At 34.7% G+C, this 21060-nt stretch overlaps 2 long non-coding RNA genes across 7 annotated transcripts in view; one reads left to right on the top strand and one right to left on the bottom strand.

The window, feature by feature from the left end:
- LOC128238350 (uncharacterized) overlaps positions 1–21060 on the bottom strand; it is a 271015-nt gene that overhangs the window by 92143 nt on the left and 157812 nt on the right. The window lies entirely within an intron of this gene.
- On the top strand, positions 12650–13831 carry LOC128238352 (uncharacterized). The gene is made up of 2 exons (XR_008261686.1): positions 12650–12996; positions 13240–13831. It is a non-coding gene; the product is annotated as an uncharacterized LOC128238352 (long non-coding RNA).

The following is a 21060-nucleotide window of genomic DNA, read 5'->3' as shown; positions in this document are numbered from 1 at the left end:
CAGGATGTGGACATCATACACAACAATTTCAACTTTTCGTATTAAACTATTATTAAATGAGTCATTCATGCTGCATTTGCATATAGTCATAATAACTTGTAATTTTTATACCCGTTTCATAAGTATTGATTTTCTTCCAGCTCACGAAAATGAAATAGGCTAGCTGCTAACTACGCGTTTGGATACCAGGGCACGTTTTTGGCATACATAATCCCGCCGGAGGATTTATTCCGACAACCATCGCATTGCTCATCGGTATCGCCATATATAGGGAGAAAATACCGAAATACACGGTTAATAGATTGTCAACGTTTTCCGGGTGGTTCCGTGGTCTTGTGTCACACTAGTCAATCCAGGGACAGCAGTTTCTATTCCCAACCGCAACACTTATATACTAATCATCTTCCGGGATGGACGTTAATCGGGGTCCCGTGTGACAGTTCTATATTTTGCGGCACGTCAAAGAATTGGATTGGCTCAAACCAGGGTTTTATTGTGTCTGTGCACCATTCTTGAATTATTTTAGATAACTAACACTCTTACCAGAGCACTCGTCGAATGGGCAAGGCCCGAGTGCGAGTTTAAAGAAGCTTACACACCAACTGGTGGTTGAAGCAATTCAGCAACCCAGTCATAAGTGCAAACAATGCTGCTTTTTTACAAGAGTAATGCAATGATGAAAACGGCAATAGAGCATGTCATTGGACAAACAACATGTATGTGGTTTATTAATAATGGCATATATTTTGTTGTATTGTTTATTAAGGTTCATAAATCTTCGTCTTAGTGTGAGAGTAAGATCACAACCTAGCCCGACTTTAAATTAAAATTAGCTTCATATATTGTTATGAACACAGCAAATAAAATGCAAGAAATAATAATTTGACAATACAATGAAAGGATTGAGGAGATGGCTACATAAATCATGGTTACCGAACTGGCATCTTAACGTTGTCAGTAGGACTAAAACATTCGAACGGGGTCTGCCGCGAAACATTCAGACCACTCTACCGGCTGAGTTAAGTAGTCAAATTACATTATATATAATATTGAACCTTTCGGCGACATATACAGTACAACATTTGGGGTACTTCTCCCAAAGGTTGTACTTTTTCATGAACATCCGGCGCTTTACCTTTAGGCGACAGTCAAAAATTGTATATTCTCGATGGCTAGTAATTTGGGAAAAAAACATCATTAATTATGCTTTACTACATTTAATTATGCATATTTTATGAAGGAATATATATATATATATATCTATATATATATATATACAAATTCAACCTTTGGGACATTTTGCCTATTTGAACAACCTTTGGAAGACATTATCATTACATGCTATATATCCTATAATAATATATCCTTTGCATATTCCTTCATAAAATATGCATAATTAAATGTAGTAAAGCATTTTTACTGATGTTTTTTTCCAAAAATACTAGCCATCGAGAATATACAATTTTTGACTGTCGCCTAAAGGTAAAGCGCCTGATGTTCATGAAAAAGTACAACCTTTGGGAGAAGTACCTTAAAGATTGTACTGTATATGTCGCCAAATGGTTCAATATAATATATAATGTAATGACTACTTAACTCAGTCGGTAGAGTGGTCTCAATGGCTCGCGACAGACCCTGTTCGAATTAAAGCGGTAAATATCGGTTAACCTAATACTTCAGTCCTACTGACAACGTTAACATGCCAGTTCGGTAACCATGATTTATATAGCCATCTCTTCAATCCTTTCAATATATTGTAAAATTATTATTTCTTGCATTTTGTTTGCTGTGTTCATGACAATATTTGAAGCTAATTTTGATTCAAAGTCGGGCTAGGTTGTGATTTTACTCTCACACTAAGACAAAGTTTTATGAACTTTAATAAACAATAACAACAAAATCTATGCCATTATTATTAAACCACATACATGCTGTTTGTCCAATGACATGCTCTATTGCCGTTTTCATCATTGCATTACTCTTGTAAAAAAGCAGCATTGTTTGCAATTATGACGGGGTTGCTTAATTGCTTCAACCACCCGTTGGAGTGTAAGCTTCTTTACACTCGCACTCGGGCCTTGCCCATTCGACGAGTGCTCTGGTAAGAGTGTTAGTTATCTAAAATATTTCGAGAATGGTGCACAGACACAATAAAACCCTGGTTTGAGCCAATCCAATTCTTTGACGTGCCGCAAAGTTTGCACTGTCACACGGGACCCTGATTAACGTCCATCCCGGAAAATGATTAGTATATTAATGTTGCCGTTGGGAATCGAAACTGCTGTCCCTGGATTGACTAGTGTGACACAAGACCACGGAACCATCCGAAAAACGTTGATCTGCTATTAACCGTGTATTTCGGTATTTTCTCCCTATATATGGCGATACCAGTTAGCAATGCGATGGTTGTCGGAATACATCCTCCGGCGGGATTATGTATGCCAAAAACGTTCCCTGATATCCAAAAGCGTAGTAAGCAGCTAGCCTATTTCATTTTCGTGAGCTGGAAGAACATCACTAATTATGAAACGGGTATAACATTAAAAGTTATTATGACTATATGCAAAATGCAGCAAGGATGATTCATTTAAGTAATAGTTTTATAAGAAAAGTTGAAATTGTTGTGTATAATGTCCTCATCCTGTTATGCCAATGCCAAAACGAGATTGTCTGATGGAGGGGCAGACATCGACGGCCCTATACTTGGAGGAAGAATTTGCGATTGGATTTTATATATGTCTCTGGTGTAATGTCGTTTGTGATTTCATACGTTTTCTTCTCAGACTTAAACAGACGTGTCGTTGCAAACCCACTGTTCCTTTACTTTAAATAACAAATAGAAATCTATATACATTGTAAATTTATTATGTTTTCAATTTGAAAAGCTTAAATGCTATGAATATATATACATATTCATTTTGATTAAGTTTCACTCGTATCTGTTTGATTGTTAAACCATTCGAATTAATTATGTTAGGCTTTTTTCCAAGAAAATAATGATTGCAAATCAAATCAGTAACGTATTATTTCACTTGAGAAACAACCACCAGAAACCATACATTAAAATTACACTAAGAAAAATGATTTGTTTTAATAAATTTAGTGCAGTTAATCTCTCCAAAATAGATTAAAAGGTGCACTTGACAATTATACTTGAATATTTGATACGGTATAAAAGCGGTAACAGCAGGCGAGAAAATGCACAATATAAGATAAGAAGGTACAACACTCGCCCCAGACGGTAGGTCCTGGCGCGAGGTCAAGACTGTCTGTACATCATCTTTCCGCGTATCTATACCCCATTTAAACAAAGCGACACACGAACCTTCCCTAGATTGAATATCAAATTGATATTGCCACTAACCGTTTTTTTCTTGATTCCATCGTGTATGCGGTCGAACAACTTTTTCCTTGTGTCGATCTCTTTGTGGTTAATAAAGGTTGCCCCTCTTTCCCATTTCTAACCTACGCCCCTTAGAAGGGGTTTACATACTTAATTATTATGCGGCTCCAGACATTAATTAAGTAGAATCCGAAAATTAAACCGTGGTGTATTAAACATTGTTGTTGTATTTTAAACATTGGCATAACACATGTAAATGGGGGTAGACGATATATAACAAATATAAGATATTTTGAACATTACGTTTGAGATTCAAAGATTCATTTAAATATGTATCAAAATAAATCAAGGAACATTTTAATTCATTCAAAAATGGTTCTTATATAGTTTTCCCATCAATTTATAGAAATTATTTCAATTACAAATCGAACTTCAGTTTCACAGACAAACTCATTCGTTTCACGATGTCTCTCCCAGAGGAGTCCGACTGCAAATATTAATTGTTCAGATATTAAGAATGTGTTCATTGACTGCACGACACCTAGTTTAGTTTCAACTCATTTTACTTATTTGTGGGATTATATTGTTCCCGAAAAAAATCTTAGTCAGTAAAACCTTTAAAATTGGTTATTTTTTTGTATTCGAATAACAAGGGGCCACATAAATCCGCTGGGGACTTTTGGACACCAAATAACTGGGGGTTGACGTTTTTACTTAAACAAGGTTATGGTTACACCATAAAAGTCGAGACAACCATTGAAGTATAAAAAAACGAAAGGAATGAGGTCACAGGAGCGGAATTTTATACGGGATAATGAGGCCTAAATTGAAATTGATTCGACTATGTTTTTTATTGAAATCCCTGTAACGGAAAAAGATTGATCACAATTTTAGAAAAGTCCTCGGTACACACAGAACACAATGCTTGACAAACCTATTGACTATTTGACATAAGATTTTGTTTTATTTTGACTGACGAAGAGGTGTATCACTGTTATATTATTGAAAGGCATTTACTGCATGATTTAAAGACTAATTAACCCATAACAAACACTTTGCAAACACATCCTAGCAGTAAATGAACAGTTGTGTTTATGTAAGGTTTCTTCGTGTTTCTTAACATGACTTTTTCCTCAATTATACACCAATGATATATCTGAATCAATACGTTGAATAAATATCTGAGACGGAAATAAAAACGTATGTTTTATAATTATCAAGGTTTAAACGAAATCCTTATTTAATTTACATGGAAAAGAGCTCTCATTTAAAATACGTTTAAGCGACATACAATATACATTGATTTTTATTACTTCTTCAGGAAGGATCGCTTAAGATCATATCGTTATTTACATGAAGCTTACATAGGCCATTTTTCCTGCAACAAATTAGTGGGAAGAACGGAACAATAACACTAACATAATTTTACGGAATATTAACATTTGTTTGAATCTTATTAATAATCTTTATACGTTCTTAACCATACGACTTACACTGAGCAGAGATTATCGGTTGAAATTTTAAAACAATTCACACTTCTATAACATATTAGGCTTTGACCTTGCTTTAAACATGAGAAATTAGTGAGAAACGCCAATAGTGTGGTTTTTATTCCCCTATATTTTGGGACATACATATTTGCATTGGTCCTTCAGTACGGATGTCCTGAAAATCTTGTGACAAGCATATCATCAACTTTTATGTATTTACTTCAATCTTTGATTTCGCATAACTTGACGTAAGAACGTGAAGCTTTCTGTAAGACACAACCGCTTCATTCACTGGCAGGTATATTGTCCTTAAGTCTATAATAAATTCATATAGTGTACTAGATGCCATTTGTTTTCTAAATCAAACAGCTTATAGAATATTCAGTGTTTCACATATATCTTACTGTATGAAATTATGGAATAAAACGAAAAGGACTTCATGGACTTATGCATGGCATAAAGAACGATATAATAATTAACTTTTAACATTACCGAGCCCGGTAAACAAACTTATTATTACAATTATTTTGATGATGTATTATCAACGTTGTGATGACAAAACTTTTCTTTTTCTTTTCTGTTTTCCTTTTTACATGAAAGGATGAGGTATTTTAGAGTATGATTTTACATATCGGTCTAACCATAAACTATTAAATACATGTCAACACAAAAACATAACGTCAAACGAACGAACCAATAAAGGAAGAAAATATCGAAAAAAAATGTATACATTATAAAGGCTCAACCATTTTTCAATTCTTCTCATTTAAAGATTGTACACAACAATTGTAATAATAGAAGTCCAAAACGATACATGGTATATGCTATACAAGGTGATGGTGTTATTTTGATAAAGCTTCGGGTCCAAGTACATTGTAGGTTTTTGACCCACGCCTAATTCATTCAATAAAAAATATTCAAATAGAGAAAATAAATGATATCCAGTGAAAAAGACCATACACTGTTCCAGGGGCGACATGTTTATGTCTAGATAGTCCAGTACGGGTGACACTTATCTCGTACTTGAATACTTAATTGGAAAACAATCGAACGCGGGCAGTTTGAAAAAAAAACAAAAAAAAAACAAAAACATACATATGTAGATGAACATTTGAAAAAAAACAATCAGAAAAATAAATCATTAAAACATGTCAACGTATTCTATGGTATTGAAGAAGTTTTAGAATTCAGACAGAAGTGAGGCAACTGGGAATTCAACATAAAAGAGGTCAGTTCACATTATTATATATGTATGCACATTGGACGAGACGTCGTGTTCTCAGAACACTCTCTTGCCTAGGAACTGTCCGCGAGTCTTACTTATCCTTTAAAAAATATTAAAGTTACCGTACTCTAGCTTTTAGATTTTTAAGACACGCATGCTATCCAATTTTTAAATTACAACAAGTCAAGACCAATGAGCAAAAAAACATATCCAAAATTCAGAGCTGTGGGACCACATGTTTCATTCATCGTAGAGCCCGTGGTTACTCATTTGGCGAATTTCCCACAAACAAATGGGATTAACCCACCACTTGGCCTCAAAAATATGTTTCAGTCACACTTGTGGCTGTGAGGGAGTCAAGCCATATTGCAGCCTCTATATGGTGCGGGCTGACCTTTATAAACTCAACAACGGCAATCATAGACGCCAAGTTGCGACATGTAAAGCCCGATAAATGAGCCTCAGACACAGTCAGAATGTTTTCTATGTTATTGCAACACAGACTTACATGGAGTTCAACAGTAAGACGAAAAATATTTATATTTAGTATGTTATATAATTTTGTAACGATCAACTTTGACGTAAAAATCAGTGTTTTATGCGCTAAGGGCTTCATGGTGATACTTTCTACATGGTAAAGATACAGTTCGGATGAAAGCACAAACACATACTTACCCACTCAGTGATTAACTCTTTTGTATAATCATTATTTAACTTGACACTGACGCTGAGGCACCAGTCATTCAATATGTATGCGTTTTCAGCTATAGGCTATTCGGTTATAATCCTGTTATCAGTTAATAATATTTTCCGTAAATGCATAAATAAGTGAATGTCACTTGAAGGAAAAAGAACTATTGCTGTGCGTTCAAACCGCTTGTAGGCTCGTACTTAGGCGGGATTCCGTCGTTTAAACTACATAAACAGACTGAAAAAAAACTACGACATCGTGGCTTAATAAAATCTATCTTGATTAACAGAACAAAATAGACCATTCCGAAACAACAGTATTTCTTAAAAAACGCTTTTCTACGATCATCATAATTATCAAATCACTATTGAACCCTCGGACAAATCCCGCCAAATATGAGATTCTGCGATGACCGTGATAGTATGCAACTGACTGGTATGTTTTGCCTATTAAGCGAAAATAGTAATCTAAAATCTACAGCGTGCTTAAAAGACGAAAGAGACCGTTTAAAATTATAAACATATTTATATGATATAGCACCATTACTGATGATAACATTTTACTGAAAATAATTTATCTATGTCCTATTCTAGCATGGCACATAGTACTCTTACTGACAATATATTTTCTGATCCCTAAACAATACTTTACTGTTAGGCAGAGATAAAATATAAATGTCATGCGTAGGCAATTTAAAAGGCAATTTACTTCTATGCCCTTTTATATTAAAATGTGTTTACACCTCAGAGGAATAATTTTGGACACTATATTAAATCATTTTCTTGCTCGACATATTTTACGGGTAAAAAATGTCGCATGTGTCAGTTCAAACATGCAATTTGCATTTTTGTAATTTTATATGAAGTTACAAGAATGTGACCTCACCTAGTTTGTGGTCCAAGTAGGCACATAACAGGTGAAAACAAGTCCTGAATTGTGCACAAAATGACCCCGGTTTATGGTTGATGCCCTAATAGATACATATTAAGGACACAATAGGCACGAAGTGAACAGATTATGACGTTGCATAATTTGTCGCCCTGGTAACCGTATCAGCTAGAATTGCTAGTCCATAGCTGAATTTATAGCTATATCCGCCTACTGGTTGTTGCCCTAATGACACATCAGAGGGAAATTCCAGTCCTAAACGAAAACCTTTATGTTTATAATAATATATCAATTGGTTACAATCAACTTTGAAAAGCAAACAATTCGAACCTCTTAATTTATTATGTACTTAGTTAATGAATGAATCAACAATACTATTTAACTGTTGACCTCTGAGTGTTACCTTAAGACATGGCTGATGTGTGCACCACGTCGCCTCATAATGATGAACCTTCATGGCAAAGCCGTTTTGAAAATCATATCATGAATGATCAAAATACAGCCAGGACAATGGTCGGTCAGGATGGGTGGATGTACTCACGTTTTGTTGAAACTCATATAATGTATTGTTCATCCCAGACTAGCTTCAGTCTAAATAAGTTCTATCAACAGTGTTCATTTTGATATTCAACCTGTAAGTGTGTCCTAGACATTTGACGTACAAATCTGTGTTTATGCGCTAAAGGCTTTATAGTGATCCATTATATTGGTTAAGATACAGTTCGGGTGGAAGCACTTACAAACATTAACCCACTCAGTGATCTTTTTTAATATTTTCCATAAATGCATTAATTCGTGAGTTGTTAAATATTAATCTCTCAATATTCATCTTTGTTATACATGTGTACGGATACAATTTGAATGAGAGTGTCACTTTAAGGAAAAGAATTATTGCTGTGCGTTCATACGGTATGTAGGTTCGTATGAAGGCGCGCGCCCAATCGTTCATACTGCATAAACCGACGGAAAAAGGTACATACATTATCACTAAGAAATTGTTGCGTAAATAAAACCTATCTGTGTTAATTAGACCATTCAAAAGCAACAGTATTTCTTCAAATCCGCTTTTCTACGATCATCGTTATTATCAAATCACTATTGAACCCTCAGACGAACCCGTCAAAAATGAGATTCGGCGATGACCGTGATATTATGCAACTGACTAGTATGTTTTGCCTATTAAGCTGAAACATTAATCTTAAGTCTACAGCGCGCTTAAAAGACGAGAGAGACATTTAGAAACGTTTAAAATTATAAAAAATAGTATGTGTTGTGGCACCATTATTGATAATAACATTTTACTGAAAATAATTCAGCTATGCCAAATTCTTACTTGGCACTAACTACTCTTACTGGCCATAACTGTTCTAAACCCTAAGTATTACTTGTCTTTAAGGTCCAGGTAAAAATTTTATGTCATTAATATGCAGCTTAAAAGTAAATATAAATTTATGTCCTTTTATATCAAAATTGTGTTTACACTCATCAGAACATTGGATCTACAAAAAATATAACAAAAATAATAAATTGGAAAACATAAAATTCAAAAACAAACATTTGGAAAAACAAATTATTATTTAACATAATACCGTTTGGATAACAACCGTTTAAACCGTCTGGTAACATACGTTTTAGTCTTCAAAATGTTGCAACGATATAACCCAAAGGTCGGATTGCCAAACCATTTCGGACACTTTTTTAAAGCATTTTCTAGAAAGATTATTGTTGTTCTTCACATATTACTGACCGAAAATGTCGCGTATGTCATGCTCAAAGTGTTTGCATGTTGGGGGGTGGGGATGGGGAGAAGGGCAGGGCGACTTTGTACATGTGATATATTCCTTTCTTGTTAGAATGTTTATTATTCAGTTATAGAATTGACATTGTATACTAACACATAATAGCCTTACTCGGTAACTCGATTTTATCTTAAGTGACAACAGAGTGACACCATCCTACTGTTTGTGGCCCAAGTACCAACAATAGGGACACACTAGTCCTGAACTTCAAGTGACATCCGCATTATGGTATTAAGAATTATGATATAGACATGCTTGTTCTGAATTAAACATATAGTGTTTATTGGCATGCCATGGCGGGCTAGTAGGCATAAGGGGGCTACACTGGTACTCAATTGTACATTACGTGTCATCGCCTTAGTTAGCACACAATATGAACGTACCAGGCACGAACTGAAACTATATTGACCTCATCCTACATTTGGTCGCTCTGATATACATACTTAAGCGATGTATTAGTCATGTAATGAGCATCATGTGACATATGCCGACTGGTTATCGTCAAAATAAGCACATATGTAGTAGGGTCAAATCGGACCTAAACCTCACATAGTGGCCTCCTTCTTCTTGTTGTGGCTCCAGAAGATACCTTTTAAACCAGGTTTCACATAGTGAAACCTTGTTATCAGAATGACGAACGTCGTTGCTCGGGAAGGCGGCCGAACGGCCTGCCAGGCGCCAAACATACACACAACAAACATTAAATCAACTTAACTATAAATAACACAGGCTGAAGCTCTTCTGTCAATCATTAAAAAACAGGTTTCGTCTCACTGTGGCGTTTCTTGTGGTATTTGGCATACTGGTTGTCGCTCTCAGAGGAATATAGTGATATTCTAGACCTAAACAAACCGATTAGTGACTTTCGCCTGACGATTTTATACAAGTACAAAAATTCTGAACTGACCATAAAGTAATATCTGCCTACTGGCTGCCGTCTTTAAAGCAGACATCAGTGTTTTTACCTAAACAGGATATATTGGCCTCAACCTAAGAGTTGTGACACTACGAGTTGTCGCACTAGCGACAAACTAGTTCTGTAATGGACATTGTGACCTCCGCTGACTGATTGTCTCTCTCCATTTTAGGGACAGGAATTCTTTTAAATTTCCTCCGCAGTAGGAACCTAGGGACAAACATATTCGTAACTGAACGTTCATCGTCGTGATAATGAGTGATTAATGAGGTAGTATAGTTCAGATATAATGGCATATTTATACAATCTAAATATCAATTAGAATGTATATCTCAAGAAATCAGATCACTCCCTTAACCTGCTATCGAACAATGCTAAGAAGAGACTGGTCAACAACCTGTGAGGATATCTGGATAGGTAACTTCATTTTTAATATATAGATGCTTTCGCTGTCATTTTGATTTACATGTATAACGTTGTTTTAAGAAAGGATTATTATGACAAGTTATTCGTCCTTTATTTAAAAGGTTTTTCAACATACATTTATTCTGAACGATCACTCAACCAAAATGTTTGTAACGTGTTACTGACATTTTAATCTTAACGACTAAACATTTTTACATGACCAATAATTTGCCAACACTATATTTGCCTAAAAATGTTAATTCATCCGAAATCAATCCGAAAGTTTAATTAGTTTCCCAAGGACTTAAATGTTTATAGTGACATTCGCTGACTGGTCGCTGACACATAAAAGATATATGATTGTACCGAACTGAACTGAACTGAATATATAGTGATCTTTTCCATGATTTGGCGCCCAAGTAGATTCATAAACGTCTCTACTTAGCCTGAGTTAAACATTATAACTGTTGTAGGGGATCTACAAAAAAGAGTTTAACGAACAAGGACAAGGCATACTTATTTAAGGATAATGCGAATATTTAGTACATGTGAAAATTGACCTTACGACAGCGGCTTCTAAGCCACGCCCCCTGATATCAAGGGAGCGAACTCTGTCTATGTCCGTCAAACAAACGAGGAAGTAATGGCGTCTCGCGTCGTTTCGCTTTCCGATATTCCTGACATATTATCATAAATGTGACATTACAATGCGAAAAAAATAGAAGTCAAAGGAATTTGTAACTGGCTGCTACATCGGAAGGCTCGATATATCTTTAGAAAATGACGATATCTAACATTTACGGGGTGAAATCTATCCAAGTCAGAGAAAATCGGATAGCCGCCATGTTGTCAATTTTGACATCGATACAAAGGAAAAGCGTGTGTGTGACGCATACTGTAAATGCAAACAAGGGTAAGTTTAACTTTTAATAACACCGGTCCTTCTTACAGTATTGTTGAAACAAAGATTAAATCATCGCACAATATGAGTAAATCATAAACGGCGCGAATGGGGAACCCGGAAGTGACATTAAATAACAGTTACATGCTAGTCCACCTAAATGGCCGTCAACGAGTCTTTTAATATGGCAGACTCGTGACGTCCACCATCCCAGCAAAAAGTAGCAAGCGGTCCTTGCGCAGAAAATCCTCGCGGCCACATTTTTGAAATTATCTCCGTTATAAATTCAAATTTCTACGCAAATATTATTGCCTATTATTAAACACATATTAAGTTATGTCAGTATGCCCAAAACATGTTAAGTTATCATAAAACACTTACAAGTGTCGATTGTTTATCAAGTATCTCGATATCGGTAAATCTGGGACAAATCTGACTGGTTGTGTACATGTATAACGGTATTCGTCACCCATAATATATTAATGTGAAAATAACAATTCTAATGACAAATTAAATCCAGTTCAGATCACTGTCGGATAAAAGTTGAAAAACTTTGTCATTATTATTCAACATCAATGCATACTATTACAGTATATCATTTCGCCCGTTGTTAAATGGTAGAGAGTTGTAGCGTTACAGGGATACATAAGAAATGTCAAAATAATAAAAAAAAAGTATCCGTGGTCGCTCATTATTGTAGCTAAGTTACATGCCAGCTATACAGTATAACCTTGTATTCTATAGTATGAGCAGAAATGGTTTATTGGGGTTATGCATAAAAACTTTCAGTTCTAAGCGATTGAACACTCTCCCTTATGAATAATAATGTAATAGTTGACAAGTGACAATCGTGGGTGATACCAATCTGTAACTTTTGCATTGCTCAAACATTCACATGCTTTGATTTTTGTTCTTACAGAAATTGTGGAACATGTTCACACACTGGCTGTAAAAGTAGACCTGGGATGCAAAGTGCCCCCGGTGTGCCCCCGGTGTGGGGCTCGAACTCACAACCACCAGAACACTAGCCCGGCACTCTAACCAACTAAGCTGACCGGGCAGCTGGTTCTAACCCACACACACTACCCTCCCCCCATTTACCGGTTAAGGCTGGTGGAGGGTCTCCTGCTATTTACCGTTGACACTATTAAAGTATTCTGATTGATGGAGATAAGGAAGTCCCCTTATTATTGTCTTCAACAAGCCTACCGCCACAGGGGACCTAGCATAAGACCGGAAACCGCCCCCCCCCCCAACACACACACACACGATATTTGCCAGTCCAGGCAATGTCAACCGCAAGAGAAAACCAGTGATGACAAGTTTTACAAATAATCGGTAGGACCTATTTTAAAGCCTTTTATTACATTTAGTTTTACTTTGCTGTACAAAAGTAATGGACTATTTGTCCAGAGAAAAACAACAACCACAAAACATTAGCTATTATCTTGTCAATATTTCATTCTGATATACATGTAGAAAGCAAACATCAAAGGCAGTAGCATTTACAGCTAGTATTAAAATATTTAACAATACATGTAACTGATTTATTTTAATATTGGCATCTTTTATTTATTTCAGGAAAGTGTGGTCTTTTGAAGAGAGTTCTTGAAGTTGTTCAGCATGTTGTTTTGATGGATTCTTGGAAGGATGTACCTCTATGATGTTAGCTTCAGTTCTGGAATATAACACCAGTTGTTGCATATTCAATATCAGATTTATTAAATACATTGTTGTTTTGCAAACATTACTTAAACTTTGATATTTCTTTGGTGTTTATGTATGATATTGTAGGTGAATATCTCTTTATTGCAATGGCAAATATATTTTAAAATATATAGCATTAGCAGAAGTTATTTTTCACTGTTAAAGCTGCACTTTCACAGATTGATCACTTTGACAACTTACACAGGATTCGATTGCATTTATCATATTTTGGCTCGGAGAAGTTTGCTTTGTGATTTATATATTAGGTCTTAATTCAAAGAATGCCAAAATAAGCCGATTCTGAGACAAAAAGAGTCAAACTAGAATTCTGTGAGAGTGCAACTTTAAGAATACTGTTAATCGAGTGTGCATGTGATCCGGACTCTGAACATTGGATGAACTATCATTAAATATTGTAGATTTACGTAAATGGCCCAAAATATAAGAATAACAATGAAAATATGTACATGTTTGACTTGTTCTTTATTCATAATAAGTCTAAGTCTTTACAGCAAATGTTTGGCAGAATCAAGTTCTTATGAACATAATAATTGATTTAAATGTACAATGAAATAAATTGTTTTATACAGAAAATAATACCTTAACGATTCAGAACGATCTGTTATCGTTTTGTTTTGGTGGCTCAAATATTTATCTGAGTTTTGGAGGAGGCCTAGCTGGTGTGAGCTGGTCAAATACAGTAGCTGCTTGAGGGTCAGGGTTTTCTTGATTGGATTTCCCGTCGACAAAGTGCTGATATGAAAATAAGAAATCTATGAAATGTGTCGGAATGACAGCTACAAAAGCCATTGTTTACATAGGAACCATACGAGCAGATGAGATTCGGAAGCATGCGTTGGTTCGGACAAAAATTTAGTTGTACGATATTTCCTGATTTACTTTGAAGCAAAGCAGTTTATAAAAACTGTATCAACCAAAATACCTCTATCTTGAATGAAATCAATCGTGTCCATGTTGAACCTGATATTAAATGGCCATTAATGCCGATTTGACAACACAAGCCAAAGCATAAATGTACGATGTTTATAGTTTAAAAATAGTAACACTTATTTAGGTCATGCACGGACAATTTCAGTATTAAATAAATTTTGAGTGGATTGAAATAAGTAGTTTTGTTCAAAAAAATACTTTTGTACAGACGTATAGATGTTTCGCCTTTGAACGATTTTTCAAAATTTCCAAGTTCAGCTGTTGATGAGGTCTTCCACAGAGTCTGTTTCAGCACTTGCATTTATCTAAATAACTCGCTGGTTTCGAATACGAAACGAATTGGAAGCCATCTTTAGTCGGCCTGGCTACCTTGTATCCGAATTACAAGTGCCATGACAACACCTTTTTACCATAATACTTAAAAAGGCGAGGAATTGCCAGCGCATGTATATGACGGACTCTAGTCAGTTTGATGGACAAAATGGCGGATAGCAACACGGCTTATCAGTCCTACATTCTGATTGGCTGATAGGACCTGTCAATCAAATCCTGTCGTAAGGTCAATTAAGTGCCTTTAATCACATTTATATTTAAGATTGTTTCTTGAAACAAAAGATATAAACGTTATTTCGGTTTTAATGTTGTTTAAAGAATGATTTAAATTGTTGTTCATTTATGCCGTATGTATGTATGCATGCGCGCCCCCGATCGTTCAAACTGCATTAATGGACAGAAATCGCATATCACTATGATGTCGTTACGTCACAAAATCTATGTTTATAAACTGATTATACCATAAAGAAACACATTGTTTCATGAAATCCGCTATTCACCGATCATCATTATCAAATCACTTTTTAATCCTTGGACAAAAAAAGTAACAATATTGTCAGGGTTATTGTGTTACAGCTGTAATCTTACGGTATTAATATACATGAAATGCGGCAGCCCGGTAACCTTAAACTCTAAATGTTGTTACAAGGTTATATTATGTTCGTATTGTCCTGATATTTCTATCCTGTGATAGATCCCCTCGGAGATGGGATTCTGCGATGACCTTTATAGTATGCAACCGACTAGTATGTTTTGCTTATTTCAGCGAGTTAAGTAATCTTCAATCGATACTGCGCTTCAATGACGAGTGATATTTTTGTATTTGCTTCTAGTTATACACTTATGTATATATAATAGCATCATAACGGATGGTAACGGTATAATGAACATAACTTTATCGGCATATTCTAGCATGGTACATTCTACTGTTACTGACAATAAATTTTCTGATCCTAAACGATACTTTACTTTTAGGCAAAGGTAAAATATTCATGTCATGCGTAGGCAATTAAAAAGGCAATTTACTTCTATGTCCTTTAATATAAAAATTGTGTTTACAACTCAGAGGAATAATGGATCAACAAAAACAAAAATTAACCGAAAATAAATAAGACAACAACAAATAACAAATGCGATAACAGTAAATATTAAAACCCGTATGCAGAACTGTATTCTTTTTAAACACAGTAAATTTCGGGCAAAAGAAGAATTTGTCATCTGGTAAAATAATATCATGTCTCCCAAAGGTCGCAGCGATGTTACCTAAAGGTCGGATTGTATTAAACATAACGGACACTATATAAAATCATTTTCTTGAAAAAGCACTGTTGCTCTTCATATGTTATGAGGAATAAATGTCGCATGTGTCAGGTTCAACGCGGGGGAGGGCAACTACTTCAATTTCAAACATGCAATTTATTCATTTTTTTGTAAGAATGTTTACTATATAGTGACAAAAATACCTGTGTATAACAATACATGACAGCCTAAAGCGTACAGTCGATATTATTTATAATGTTATGTGAAGTGACAAGAATGTGACCTCATCCTACAGTTTGTGGTCCAAGTTGGCATATAACAGGTCAAATCAAGTTCTAAGTTGTGCATAAAGTGACTCCGGTTTCTGGTTGATGCCATAATATATACTTAATAGGGAAAATAATGTCCCGAACCGATCATTTAATGTACTTTGCCATGACAACGCGGCAAAGTAGTCAAAATATGGGGACAAACTGGTACTCAGCTGTACATAAAGTGTCATCGCCCAATAAGCACATACTAGGAACATACGAGGTATGACCTTAGGCTATTTATGCGATGTTGGGGAGCGGTAAATATTTAAAAAAAATAATATGCTCTTTCGTTAGAATGTTCATTAAACAGTAATGAACAATCTCTGTCTATACAATTCATGATTTTCTAAAGTGGACACTCGAGCCTCTTATAACATTACATCGTGTGACAACAAAGTACTGTTTGTGGTTCAAGAGAGCACATAATAGAAACAAAGTGGCATATCACCTGACTCTATATTGATCTCCGCCTACTGGTAGTCGTCCTGATATAAATATTATAGCGATAAATAGGTCTTGAAAGGAGACTCAAGTCACCTCTGCTTTCTTGTGTTTGCACTAGTAGACACATATTAGGGACATAATAGGCACGAAGTGAACAGATTATGATTTATGTACATTATCTTAACATATAGTGACCTCTTTCTACTGAGTTTTGACAGCCAATGTAATTGGCCCATTTTTCAAATCCTATATAAGGCGAGTTTTGTAGCCAATCAAAACGGAGGAAACTCATATAAGCTTGGAGTTTGGTCGATATGGAGCGAGTTCTGGAATATATTGTCTTCAGTTATCTGGTATTGGTACCGCAAATGTCTTATAGTAATAGTTGATTAATAATCATATATATGCATGCCTTGTTACAATGTTATAGAATAATATATAGAAAATCCCCATTTATGATATAATGTTATTAATTAGGTGATATCATAGTGGCCTAGTTATTTGTCTGAGGTTAGCTGTATTTGCCTGAGCCCGAAAGGACGAAGGCATATACATCTGACCGCGGACAAATAACTGGACCATTATGAAGTCACCTAATTAATAAGTATAAGTATTTAATTAATTGACTTTTACCATTTTCGTTAAAAACAATCTTATAACTTACCAATTCACATTGAAGCCATATTTATCCCTTATTCATTCATGGTGTCTGCTTATCTAGAATTGACTTTGCTGATTTTTACATGCATCTTCAAAGTGACATTGCAAATATTTATGAAAAAACTCTGTACATTAATGATTATAAGGAAGCATTTCTTTTCATCTTAATTTCGTAAATCGTTAGCCAAACGTCAAATGTTTTACCTTCGTCGTCCATGTTGTCGGTGTGCACAAAATATTTGTAAAATACAAGTGTAATATGAAACCGTACAAAGTGGTTCAATCATTCAATAGGTTCAAGTATTCAAAATAAGTTAATACGATGCACGCAATTTTCAAAACAGTCAGAAAACGGAAAACAAAATGGCTGTTTTAAAAATGATTTCCAGCATATTTCTCATAATAGACGAGTTTTGAAAGCCAATGAAAATGACCCATTTCTCAAATCCTATATTAGGCGAGTTTTGTAGCCAATCAAAACGGAGGAAACTCATATTGACCTAGTTTTGTTGATACTGGCCGATTTTAGTTGAATTGTCTTCAATTGTCTGGTAATGGTACCGCGTTTTCTCTGTATCTCGTCAAATACGTAATAGTTGATTAATAACAACATATTCTAATAAGTGACTTCTAGGGTGACGACCGGTCGGCTAAAGTCACTATGTGTTCGGCTCGGACAAGTATGCTTATTTTTAATGGTGACAATCAGTAAGCGGAGGTTATTATTTTCAGTTCAGAACTATTATGTCGCTATCATTTGCCTACTTGTGCGAAAACCAGTAGGCGGAGGGCACGTTTTCCTGTTCTGGACTTCAGTGTCGGTTTTAAGTGCATTCTAGGACGGTAACAAGAAAGCAAAGATCGCTTAATGTTCATTTCAGGATTTATACGTCCTTGTTATGTTAATTTACATTATAAATGCATGCATGTGCTTTAATTTTGATTTACATATATTTCAAATAAAACAAGTATAATCACAAGTTATTTGTTATTAATTAAACACTGATTCGACATAATTATATACTGAACTATCACTCAACTATCATTCATAACGGTGTTAAGGTGTTGCCGACGATGCACATCTTCATAGGAAAAGAGTAAACAAACAAGCTTCACCCAAAGTTAGTAGGAATACGTACGAATAGATTACGTTGTACCGATATATTAAATATTTGATAATATAGTTTATTATTAATAGTTATTTTTGTGTTTGTATATAAATGACTTGTTCACCGTCATTTATATTGTATTATGTATAAAAGCAAGGACATTTTTATGTTAATGGTAATAAACCTACTTAACATACTTTTTACGTCTGTATGCGTGCCAATTAAAGACCAAAGTTAAAGTGAAAGCATGTTTGCTCAAACTGTTAAACCATTTAAATCTGATAAAAAATATGATACCAATCAAGCAAATCTAATCGATAAGCTACTCGGCTTAATGAAGAACAAGCAAACAAATCAAGGTGTGAAATTCATACCTGAACCAGCAAAAATGACTTTGAGAAAAGCAAACAAATCGAAATGTGAAACTTACTAAGGACAGCAAAATGACATCGAGCGTTGAGATATATCAAACATCAAGCTAGCCGATCGAATTTTATACGAACATATTGTAAATTCAAATACTTTAAATCTCGTTCGAGCCAACGGAATATCGAACCATGCGATACCGAGCCAAGATGCTTCGACTGTCATCAAATATCAATGCTTTGACATCATTGGCCGATCTGCCGACATGAAATCCTATCATTTTTATGATTTTGTCACTTCCAAAAGCATTTTCGTTTGGGTCTCATATTCATCCGCCTTTATAAGGCAAATTGAATTATTTTCATTATTCGTATTTATTATTATTATAATAACCATTATGATTTCTATCATTAAACGTTTTATCATTACTTATTACTATTTTATCATATCCTCTTAAGATGTTAAAAAATTCAGAATCGCAAAGTTTTTCTACCAAGTCCATTTATATTCCACGATAGAATGCAATAACCAGTACTACTAAATTCTGAGCTATGTCTTGTTATAAACAGTAATCATTTTTTCCAAAAAACAGCGTTTGCAATTATCATTGGACTTTTTAAACTATGCGAATAATAAGATTAGTGATGCAAATCAAAAACTATGTTATGATGTACAATAATCGTTCATAAGCGTACACATAACGGTAAAGGCAATGCCAGAGAAGGATCATGCAATGCTAATACATGTTTAACGACATTCATTTTACAGTTTCATGCTTATTAACTGCCTTATTGAACGAATATTTTGCATTCAATGTATTATGAGTGCGTCGCCATGGTATTATTCTGTGAAGCTCATTGGATATATCATAATATGTTGCCTTTATGTCTTAATTATACAGATGTTATTAGTTTGTGATATTTTATAGTCTGCAGACACAACGTCAAACAACACAACATTGATAACTTTGGACAAATCCGACCTTGGGTAACATCGTTGCGACCTTTGGGAGACATTGAAAATTTTCACCAACCGGTCATTTATTTTTTCGACCAATAGTCATTGTTTAATAATACATTATTATTGCTTACGTTTTTTATGTGACATGTTATATTATCCCAGTTGTTTTTTATGGAAGCGTCCAGGTGCCAAAGTGAAAAATATTTTTCAGTATACTATCTCCTTATTAGGAGATACTAACTCATAATTATGACTTACGAAGTCCTAATTAGGAGATACTTTCTCATAATAAGGAGATACTATCTCATAATTACGACTTATTAAGTCCTAATTAGGAGATACTAACTCATAATTATGACTTACTAAGTCCTAATTACGAGATACTATCCCATACTTAGGAGATACTAACTCATAATTAGGACTTACTATCTCCTAATTAGGAGATACTAACTCATTATTAGGACTTACTATCTCCTAATTAGGAGATACTAACTCATAATTAGGACTTACTAAGTGCTAATTACGAGATACTAACTCGCGATTATTACAGTTTTGGAAGAAAACGCATGTATACATACTTTGAAATAGGAAACCATTTTAGGCTGCTAGGCCGCCAGGCCGCTAACTTCACGCCGCTAGGCCGCTTAAGTGCTCGATCGACTTTTTAAAAAAAAGAGTTTATAATTGCTTAAGAGTGATAATTTGGGCATAAAAACAGAATATACATATAAAAAAATAGAAGGAGAGGCATGTTCACATGCTTTAAAAAGCTTACTGCTTGTTCGATTATTTTTTAAAATGTTGAAAATCGCCTCAGAGTGATAGTGTGTGCTTAAAACTCAGTTGATATTTCTTTGTTTTTTTAAGAAAATAGGATAGTATTTTGGGCCGCCAGGCCGCTAGGCCGCTAACTTCACGCCGCTAGGCCGCTAATATTTTCTTAAAAATGACAGTAATATGCATAATTATGAGTTAGTATCTCCTAATTATGAGATAGTAAGTCATAATTAGGAGATAGTATCTCGTAATTAGGACTTAGTTAGTCATAATTATGAGTTAGTATCTCCTAATTATGAGATAGTAAGTCATAATTAGGAGATAGTATTTCGTAATTAGGACTTAGGCAGTCATAATTATGAGTTAGTATCTCCTAATTATGAGATAGTAAGTCATAATTATGAGTAAGTGTCTCCTAATTATGAGATAGTAAGTCATAATTATGAGTTAGTATCTCCTAATTATGAGATAGTAAGTCATAATTAGGAGATAGTATCTCGTAATTAGGACTTAGTAAGTCA

This window comes from Mya arenaria, chromosome 6 (assembly GCF_026914265.1).
Source record: "Mya arenaria isolate MELC-2E11 chromosome 6, ASM2691426v1".
Taxonomy (NCBI): Eukaryota; Metazoa; Mollusca; class Bivalvia; order Myida; family Myidae; genus Mya; species Mya arenaria.
The sequence above is the reverse complement of the archived record's forward strand: the minus strand, read 5'-3'. Positions and strand labels throughout refer to the sequence as shown.